The 11153-nt window shown below is 33.4% G+C and overlaps 1 long non-coding RNA gene across 1 annotated transcript; it reads right to left on the bottom strand.

Annotated features, from left to right (window-relative positions):
- Positions 1 to 602: 602 nt before the first annotated feature.
- Positions 603 to 9828, bottom strand: LOC114056067. The gene is made up of 3 exons (XR_003570899.1): positions 9490 to 9828; positions 5056 to 5211; positions 603 to 748 (listed from the first exon to the last, which is right to left on the bottom strand). It is a non-coding gene; the product is annotated as an uncharacterized LOC114056067 (long non-coding RNA).
- Positions 9829 to 11153: the final 1325 nt, after the last annotated feature.

The following is an 11153-nucleotide window of genomic DNA, read 5'->3' on the forward strand; positions in this document are numbered from 1 at the left end:
ATCGATTAAAACTACTTTTCAAAATTTAGCCAAGATCTATATTAAACTATTAGTTCAAAGCAGTACTAAATTTTATAAACTAACAATATAAAAATTTCTGTCCCTCTTTTTGCTTTATAAAAATATCAGGATGTAATGATTAAAGGTTAGATTCAACTGATGAACTGTAAAGATTTGCACCTTAGATAGACAACACAGGATCATTTGAAGAAACAGGCATCTTTAGAACACTTAAATACAAAGTAAAAGGCCTCAAATTTCAGATAAGTGTGCATTATAATATGCATATTGTGCATATAATCTAATCACTTGCTAATACATAAACATTTGCACAATCAATATCTAAAATCAAAATGAAATTATTAGCACGTAATTATCTGATTATATATGTTACAGAAAACAAATAAGATGGCTGCTTATGAATGCAAAAAACTTTCAAATTTTAGTTTATTTTTCTGTAGTGATTCTGATATTAATGTCTTGGCTTTTAACCTCTCTTACTGATCATGGAACTTAAAATGCTCTATACATTTCTGCCCAACAGAATGCTTTTTTGGGGGGGCTGACACCTTCTAAGATGGTTCTGGAGAACAGTGCACTTGTTCTTGTCCAATTGTTCTGGCTACTTGGCAAACTGATAAGTAGAAGGACGACAGTAGATGATGGTGCATGCTAAGACCTTCCTCTACTGATGGGCTTGCTGCTCCAACTGTCTCCTTGGCAAGTCTTTTTAAATTGCTATCAATTACTGAAAACAAGTAGGAGTTGAGTTATTTAGAAACTAATAAAGGAAAACATAGTGCCACTCCTTTGAGAGCAATCAATTGATGTGTGCTCCCTTTTTCAGAGCACCACTCTTTTTCATAGCAGCCTGTGCATGGTATAGCCAGTTTCTCTGAGGACCAGCTTAGAAATGTCATAAAACTTGGGATTTATTTGTAGTTAAATTAAGAAAAGTGCAACTGAAAGTAATTTCTGTGTATCAGTGACTTATTTCACCATGTTTATAATTAAGATATCAACTCTTCAGAAAAAAAAAAATCCCTCTAAAGATTTCATCAGAGTGATACTCCATTCCAGAGAGAAATCAGCAATTAGACTCCCAAAAATAAGAAGAGAATTAATGTGAATTAGCATTAAACAAAAATTAAGCCTGAATTAAAGGAGAAATCCATCAACTCTGAGGCAGAAGTTCACTATAATATCACCAGAAATGGCTACTTTAGCAAGACACTATCTCTGTCCTTAAGTCTTGTGGTCTACCTACCCATGTACGGACACTTGTTATCACCATAAGAGATCACCAGATGTTTGTGCTGCATCTCAGTGATTTTTGCAAGATACCATGAAAATAAAGACAATGCCATCATTTGTCAGAATGCCCATGACTAAATTGTTTTTTCTATATGAGGGATGCTATGAGGACATTATGATACAGGAAAGTAGTTCATGCAGTTTCATCTAGTGAGCTGAATCGTGTGCAATTTCAAAATTCAAGGCAAAAAGTTCAAGGTAACTTTCAGTGCTTTGAAAGTAAAAGAAGCTACCTCAGTGCACTCAGATTGTACACAATTGGGAAAGGAATCCAGAAAATTTAGCAGCTTATTAGCATCCTGGCTTATTAAGCATTTTTCATTTTGCTAGTCCATGAACGATTGAGATTCAGTGAATTCAGTCAGTGGCTGAATCATCAGTTTAGTTACCAAAAGCTGATGAAGATCTTGATCTTGATGAGAGAATTGATGTATTACTTAGTTTCTCTGGAAACAGAAGCTATAAAAGTGACCTCCTTTAGTGGTGAAGTAGTTGGCTGTGCTGTCGCTAAGCCATTCACAGATAAGACAACATATTATATTGATGCAAAGGAGGAGAAATTAATCAGTCAAATACATCTGTGTTAAAATCCCTGTGGTGCCTTAATAGTTAACATAATAAATGAGATGTCGTATTTCCAGGACGTAATTAATCTTGCCTAAACGTAGACGTTTAAAATATCTCAGATTAATTTTGCTTGATAAGTGTCCATTTTTCCCTTCTTAATCTGAAACAAAATTAGGAAGACTAACTTGTCTACAACACTGGTGCCTAAGGATACATAACTGATCTCTAATATTATGAATAATTTATTTAGTAATTTCTTCAATAAAAATTGTAAAATTTCAAATTATTTTGTTTCTATCCCCTTAAAGTAACAATAGAGCTCTGAAGTTGCTAAGAAATTACTAAGAAATGCGTGGCTATCCCATAACAACTTTCAAATTTCAGATTTACACAAGAGGGAGAAGAAATATACTTTACTTTTCAACTGAGCTTCCAGTGGTACACGATATTATTCTAAAATAATTTTTTTTAGAACTCCTTGCAAAATCTAAGCACATACTCAAATTGAAAGCTTAGAATTTCTTTTGAGAAAATAGTTTTAAAACAATGTTCCAAGCACAACACGTCTGGTGACAATCTTGAAAATTCAGATGATACCAAATCTGTCTTTTGTAGCAAAAAGTGGGTTAACACGACCCAAAATATCAGAATCATAGGATCATTAAGTTTGGAAAAGACTTCTAAGATAATGAGTCCAACCATTAAACTAACCTTAATGTTCACCACTAAACCATGTCCCCAAGGGATACATCCACACAGCATTTGAACACTTCCGGGAATGGTGATTCTACCACTTCTCTGATCAGTCAATGCCTGACTACCCTTTCTGTGAAGAACTTTTTCCTAACATATAGTCTAAACCTCCCCTGGAACAACTCGAGGACATTTCCTCTCATCCTGTCACTTGTCACCTGGGAGAAGAGGCTGACCCCCACCTTGCTACAACCTCCATTCAGGAGTTATAGAAAGTGATAAGGTCCCCTTGCGCCTCCTCTTCTCCTGGCTAAACCACCCCAGATCACTCAACTTATCCTCATAAAACCTGTGGTCCAGACCCTTCACTGGCCTCATTGCCCTTCTCTGCACTTGCTCCAGCACCTCAATGTCTTTTTAGTGAGGGTCCCAAAACTGAACACAAGATTTGAGGTGAGACCTCACCAGTGCTGAGTATGGAGGGACAATCACTGCCCTTGTCCTGCTGGCCACAATATTTCCGCTACAGGCCAGGCCTTCTTGGCCACCTGGGCACATGGCTGGTTCATTTCCAGTGCCTGTTCACCAACACCCCCAGGTCTTTTTCTGCTGGGCAGTTTTTCAACCACTCTGCCCCAAGCCTGTATGGGGTGCTTGCAACCCAAGGATAGGACCCAGAACTTCACTTTACTGAACATATGTTTTATTCTGTTTTTAAAGAATCAGTTTGGTCTTATATATTTAGTTTATGGAAATCTTTACTTCAGTAACAGGAATCTCATTGTCACACTTCTAAATATATGCAATTGGTTTAAGGAATCTCATAGCTGAAAACATGTTACTAAGCAAATATAATTACTCATGCTCTGAATAAGAATAGTAACGATCTGCTATGACAGTAGTTTTACACACTATTTGTTTCTGAAACTATGTTGGGTAACAGAATAAATTAAAAAACTTCTCATATTTAGACCAACAGTTGAATGAAGTCAAAACTATATGAAACAAATGACGTTGTATTTTACACACTATTATCATGCTGATTTTGCCTTCAGAATGAGATTTCCTTGTGAATTCAGCATTAGGACTAGATTTATATTCATTCTTTTCAGAGGAATTTTGCAAACAAACTTAACTGGGGAGTGACTTACAATTTATGAGGTTTTTTTGTTTGTTTGCTTTTTTAAGAAGCCTGGCTTCCTAATATTTATACACAAATTGTGTTTAAATATTAAAGATATCAGGAATAACCATCAAACATAAACAGATAAACAAAGGTTTAGCAAAGCAATATACCTGAGATTGAATCTCAAACAGGTGTTTTTAAAAGGAAAACTTTTTTTTTGATGAAATATTCATGAAGACTACTCAGTTAAAGAGCAATATAAATTTGAATGGTTTCATTATATCTTGAATAATGCTGACATGAAAAATAAATACTTATCACTTTTGATTCTGCATTCATTGCTAGTTGACATTGATCACGGTTTTTTTTTATTTACTTGACTTGGAACATGATCATGTAACATTTGAACACAATAGTGAATCAAGAACAGATTTAAAACTAGCATTTCTACTAAATACGTACGGAGGGTTTGATTATTTTGTTGTGTTTAAGCCTATTTTCTGCCTTAAATACGTCAACAAAAAATTTAATCAAAAATTCATTAATAGTAACACAAAATATTCTTATAAATCTATACTTGATTTTATTAGACTAAAGTCTTTTTACTGTAACAAAGTTCATGCTATTCAACTCCCATGGTATAGTTACCTATATGTACATATGTTCCTGTATCCTGGATTTAGATTATATGAGGTTCCATTTTCATTTAGAGCTGGATGCTGTCAAAATGTCTCCAGCACAAAAACTCCAACATTTAACTTCAGTTTTGCCCTCGTCATAAAAAGCAATGTCTTTTGTTTCCACATTCTCTATTGAGAAATTTGAGCACTGACAGATCTCAATGCATTTAACATATTGATTTTAAATGGTCTTGTTCAGTACTAAATGGTACTGGAATACTTCTAGAATTTCTTGCAGAAGTTTGGTTAATATTCTTTGAATTAATATCACATATCCTTAGACATTTGCATTCTAGATGTTTCTCTCTAAGCTTAGTATGTGGGCTCTCTAAAATCAGTGGTAAGAAATAAATACGTCAGGTAACAACATTACATGCATTTTAAACTTCTACTCAAGATGATATATGAATCATACCTTAGACTTACCTGTTTATCTCCACTGAATGTAGAAGGGATATATGTAAATATATGTAAATGGGTGAGACAGAGATGTTTAAACTGTTAACATTTACGTTCAGCCAGGTGGACCAGAATCACTTTGTCTCTCTGGACTTGATAAGATTTTGTTTTGCACTTTTTCTTATGGTATGCTGCACTTCCATGACCCTGAGAATGCACTCAGGTTACTCAAAGAAAAAGGAGATCAAGGAATCATAGGACAAATAGTAAAAATACCTTATCACTGGAAATTTAGAAAGCTCCCTTCATGACACTTTTTTCACTCCTTTTTAGTGAATGGCAACTTCAAATGAAGAATAAAAAGGATTATCCCAATGACACAACTCTGATTAGTCTCCCAGGAACCAGGTGGGTGAAGAGTTTTTCGATGTCCTGTGTAAAAAATTGCAAGGTTTTAATCCACAACATTAAAAATACTATGGTAAAGCACTGTAATTCTCCTCCTGAGATGTAGCCTTTGGGAGACAGCAGCTGTAAGCTTTGCTGCTCCAGAAAGTTTGATCAGTCAGTTGTCACTCTGTTCTTTGCAAACAACTGGAATTCTTTCTTCTAAGGCTTACATACTCAAGAACTGATCTCAAACCTTGAATAAATTAAAAAGTACTTTGAATGCAATACTAAAGATCACAGTTTTAATGTATTAATTTTTATGTAGATTCTCTGGAGAAACTCTACACACAATTAAGGAATTATGCAGAGAATCTTTTGCTTCCATCCTTTATATTCCCAGGCCTATTTTTCTGTACATGGTGAAATTTCTTTTAATATTTTTATTACACACAAGCATAACCCACATTATATTGCAGAAACATTTTATTTTAAACTCAGATGAATGAATAACAAACATCTCCCTCTTGATATTTCTACATCTCCCAGGGAAGGATGCAGTTCAAGCATGACTGCCAGTACATTTAATTCTTACCATGCAGATGAGCACTCTGATGCTATAATGTCTGTGTGATCATTTTCAAATTATCTTCTCAAGTTTAAAAGTTCCAAACACCAACTTCAAATCATTAGCTTAAAGTAGGCAAATCGACCAATAAATAAACAAATAAATCCTAGGGCATATCTTCTTCTTTGAAGTACATTATTTATCGGTATATAATGTCATGCTGCTTTTAGACATAAAACTATAATCTTCAATGCACATTAGTAAGAAATTAAACCATCCTTCTCTCAAGAAGTCAAACTAAGGTCTGTGCCACTCTAAAAACTTCAACTAGAAAATTCAAACAATAATTTTTCATTTGAAAATCTGCTGAATGAGTTTCCATATCCTTGTTATCTGTAGTTCTGATGCAGCAGAGTAAATGAGGATATCTAAGTTAGAAGAAACATAGCTTTCCATCTCCAGAACAGTTTGCAAAGTGCATTGCTCCAGAGAGCAATGGGGACCCTCATTGCATGATGTTCTATTTGGTAGGAGGTCGAGCAATTCTTTGGAGGAACTGTCATGAAACTGAGTTAACCCTCCAGATAAGCTGCAGAATAGTGGATTGAAGGTTTCACCAAAACTGAGGAATTTTGCAAAGGATTTTGCTTTGAGAAAATTATTTGTTTTGGCTTTTTTTTTTTTTTTTCCTGGTGTTGTAAACATCATAATGAAACTTTTAAACAATCCTGAGATGATTAGGTGGTATTTGAAAGATAGTCTGGGCACACCAGTAATATGAAAATGTTCCCCTGGTCTAACTGATTTACTAGCACAGTTCCCATTCCCCATTAGACATGTAGAAAACATCTCTAGATAACTATGTTTCTCTTTTATACATGTATTTTGTAAATAGCCAGTGAACACATAGATGCAACTAGGGACCTGTGATTAGGTGAATAGCTACCAAACAGTTACTTGTTAAACTCCTGTAAATATACAGCACAGCTAAAGAGATGGAAGGAACACAGTAACCTCGGTTTATGCAAAAGGATAGTAACTTGGATGTGTAATAGAAATAGTTCATCTTGTTCAGATGACTTTCAAGCAAAATATACTTTTGATCAGTATTTTCTAAATTGTCATCTGGATATGGATTCTTTTTCCTGCGGGTAACCCTGAATGTTGAAAACAAGGGTGTTATAACCGAGAACTCTTCACTGAAAGTGTAACTTGGCCTCCTTTATTTCTTTTTTTTCTGACTAAACCCAGACATTTTTATTTATTCAGTTTTATATTAGAATACACTGGAAGGGGCTCACTTAGTTTTTTGTTCGTTTTTGCTTTTGTTTTCTCTGTAAAGTTCTCCTGTTTAAGAAGACTTGTACCATAAGCATTTTTAGTCATGAGCATACTTAAGGTGTATTCTGTTATGACTGACTTTCATTTTGCTTTGTGTCTCTTGACATTGTGGAATGTGGAATATTAAAATCAAAGTAGTCTGGGAAAATTGTACATAGAGAGGAAAAATTTATTTTGCGTAGAAAACAAATTGTATATTAACATTCATTACAAAATATTTCATGGTTTTTTTATACATATACATTGGCATATATGTTTATTTTTTTTAAAAATGCAATTTACGACCTTGAAAGAAAGTTTTGCTCTAGCTACTGTATCAAGAAATTTTTTCATATATGTAGCAGTTATCTTAGAGGTTTGGGTTTTTTCTCTGTCGACAAACATTTATTTGATATCTTAGTGCTTCGGTGAACTCAAAGATACAGAATCTTTAAAAATAAATTTTGAAAAACCTGTCTTTGCATGCAATGCATTTTAAACTCATGCAATATTTAGAGTTTTTTTGCTTTGGGTTTCTTTTCTTTTTTTTTTTTTTTTTTTTTTTTTTTTTTTTTTTTTTTTTTTTTTTTTTTTTTTTTTTTTTTTTTTTTTTTTTTTTTTTTTTTTTTTTTTTTTCTCTTTTTATCCAGGCACATATAACTTCATTACTTTCTACAGCATTTACTTCTTGAAGGTAAACTTCTAATTTCTCCCTGTACATTAAGACATTTCACAGTAGTTATATGAAATAGTAATACAACCAAACTAACTTTACAGGCCTTTGGATTAATTTGATGATTTTTTTTTCCTTTCTTGAGACATTTCCATTTAATCTATCAGTTTGTGACACACAAAAAAAAAAAACAAGCCTAGAAGACATTCTGACATATGAAAAAATTACTTGCAATTCTATGGGTACATTGCTGAGTTGTGTCATGTGCATCCATCAGTGCACCATAATGCTTGTAATTCCATAACACAACATATCATGTACTTTGCGTTCACTCACTTGTTCACAAAGTGCTGCACCCTTTGGTTTTGTATCTATTATTTTGCATCCTTCCTTTCCCTTTCCCTTTCCCTTTCCCTTTCCCTTTCCCTTTCCCTTTCCCTTTCCCTTTCCTTTTCCCTTTTTGTTTCCTCTTCTCTTATTTGAAATCCTGACCTATTTCAGTTTTTTAATTCCTCCAGAGACTATTAAATATTTTCCTATACTGTAAAGTATCATGAACGGTTCTCTGCAAAGCAATTTTCTTGAATTTTACTATTTCAAACACACTTGAAAAAGCTTCAGTGCTCCCCAGTTTTTATGGAATTAAAGTTATGAATGAGATGTAAGTACTCTCTTTCTCTATCCCCAGATTGGAGGGGCTCCAGGCTTTGCTTTTAACTCTGACACTCTTGGAGTGACTATACTGTTTGCTCTCTTTCTTTGAGCTTTGTTTTCTTCTTGCAATGTGAGAATAATGCAGATTTTATCTAGAAATTGCTCATTGCCCTTCAATGGTCACAGAGTCACACACGTGTGAGCATTATAAATAGACTTCAAGCCTACACAGTTATTCCCTTGTTTTCTTTGCCAAACAATACCGCATTTTAATGTAATTACCTTCATCCTGGCCTACCTGAATAACTGTTATTTTTCAACAATGTTAAATGTCATGACCATTTACATCTTTCTTGAATTTAATAAATGAAAATCTGTTCTATCATGCTGTCATGAGCTTTTAACGATTTCACTTTTTTATTTTTGCAAGCTTTTACCACTAATGTAGAGCTGTAACCATGGACAATTCTAGATTCCAAATGATTACAGACTTTATATTTACTATAAATGTCATGCTTTATACATTACTATTTCCTAATGGATGGATAACAGCTCCATCCATTCATGATGAAATGTCAGAGAGAATTACATTATTCAGAATTTTATTTCCTTTATTTTAAGGGGGAGAAAAATCCCATTTTCTATTTAATTAAAGAGAAGCCCTACTGCCATTGGCAAGAGACTGGCAGTTTTGCTGCATCGTTTAGAAGTTGTAATACCCAAATAGACATGACCATGGGGTTTTGTTTGTTTTTACATTAAGGGAACAAGAGGGATCTCAAAAGAAGGAGGAGAGATAGAACAAGACATATGGCAACAGCCATTAGGGTAAATTGTCTGATAAGAAAAGATAGCGAAGCTACAGAGAACGTACCTATTTTTATTGCAATAATGTTCCTTTTCTTTGTATGATAGATAAAATAGATATCTTACTGGTGAAAATCCCCATATTAAAAAAAAAGTCCCACTTGTTCTGTAACTAGCATAGCAAATGCAGTGGTTTTACTATTCTGAAAACAAAAATTGGCTGAAAATGCATTTTTAATTTTAAAATTTTATAAAAAAGGAAGTATACGAATGAAAATTCCTTAGAGAATAACTACTTTACTTGTGACTGATTCAACACAGGGCATAAAAGATATGAAGGGTCTGAGCGTGTCTCAACTCTTTTGAGTTCCTTGGTCCAATTCTACTTCTGCTTCAGAACTTTGGTAGGGTTTTTATATCACTAGAGAAAGAGTATAGCAAGACTATACCATGAACTTTCTTACTCTTGAGATATGCCTTTTCACAGTGAAGAGATAAAACTATACTGCCTGGGAATGATATATATATGTCAGAAGAGAATTCACTGAAGACAGAAAATCCTCTGCCAGCAATTTTCAGCTGGGTTATGGTTCATTTGTAGCAGCTGAGTGGCACAATGGGATCATATCTGTATTTGAGAATCTGGCACAATAGTTCCCTGAGGTGTTTCCCTTACTGAAATAGCTGAACTGCTATACATTTTATATATTTCATCATCCATTATAGCCCTAGAAAACAAAACAAAAATATATGAAATGGTATTTTGTCTATAGACATGATTTATATTTCTTGTACATAGAAATTGTTTTTTATGACATTTTCTGATACTTCTTTGCTGCATTTTCATGCAAACTATGCTTTCTATAAATAGCTCTTTGAATTCATACCATCTAGTTATAAATGTTCAAGTTTGTGAAGTCACAGTCTTAATATATAGGTAAGAGATATACTCTGGCATTATAGCAATTATATTTCTGGAAAGATTAGATTCCTGCTACCTCTGTCCTCTTAGGCTTGAGAACTAATGGATATTTATGCTAGTGATCAACAAGATCATAATACTGTTCTTTCCTATTTCGAATATAGATTTACAGTGCTGGTTTGTCACTTCAACACATCAGCATGTGTGGTAGAAACTCTCTACAATGCACATTTTTCTCGGATTATTAATATTGAATCTCACAAAACTAACATAGAGGGGGAAAAAAAGAAAACCAAACAATGTTCAAAAAACAAAAATTATATGAAAGATATGAAAGAACCTTTCATTTTTATTTCTTCCTAAGGCTGGTTGCTACAGCTATATATATATCTCAGAAAAGTACATCTAGCTACCTAATTTACAGATTCACAGGCTTGACCAAAAGCTTTCTGACATTTAATTAAAACCAAACCAAAACAAAAAACAACCAACCAAAATCCTCCATTTTTTCCCCATTCATTACAGTGATATAATAATGATTAAAACTTTTTAAGATTATCTGGATATAATATACTCCTATTTTTAAGACCATCTGAATTTATTCATATTCCTTGAGGTACATATAAACACCTGCAAAGATGTGAAAACTTGTTTTACAGCAATGTAAAGCATCTTATGAATTACTTTGGCTATTAAAAAGTGCAACAACCATGATATTACTTTTACTTATTCCTATTCACATATTTCTGTTTGCATTTCTAACAGCTATCTTCCTTAAAGTAGAGATTTGGGTTTAGTTGTGATTTATGGCAGCATAAGGGAAAAAACTTCCAGAAGTTATTTTAATCCATTAAAAGAATCTTTATAAAATGATGAAATCACAAATTACAGATGCCTTCTGCCAAGTATAACTTTTTTCTTATAATTAAATCCTAACATACAATTGTCCTTCTGTTATTTACTAAAAAGTCTAACTTTTATTTGTTTACTTTGCAGAACAGTTTTGCTAATTACTATTTAAGGCTGTTAGGAGATATCAAATT

The sequence above is a fragment of the Empidonax traillii genome, unplaced genomic scaffold, assembly GCF_003031625.1.
Source record: "Empidonax traillii isolate 1590-97213 ecotype Southwest subspecies unplaced genomic scaffold, ASM303162v1 scaffold79:size2606397, whole genome shotgun sequence".
NCBI lineage: Eukaryota > Metazoa > Chordata > Aves > Passeriformes > Tyrannidae > Empidonax > Empidonax traillii.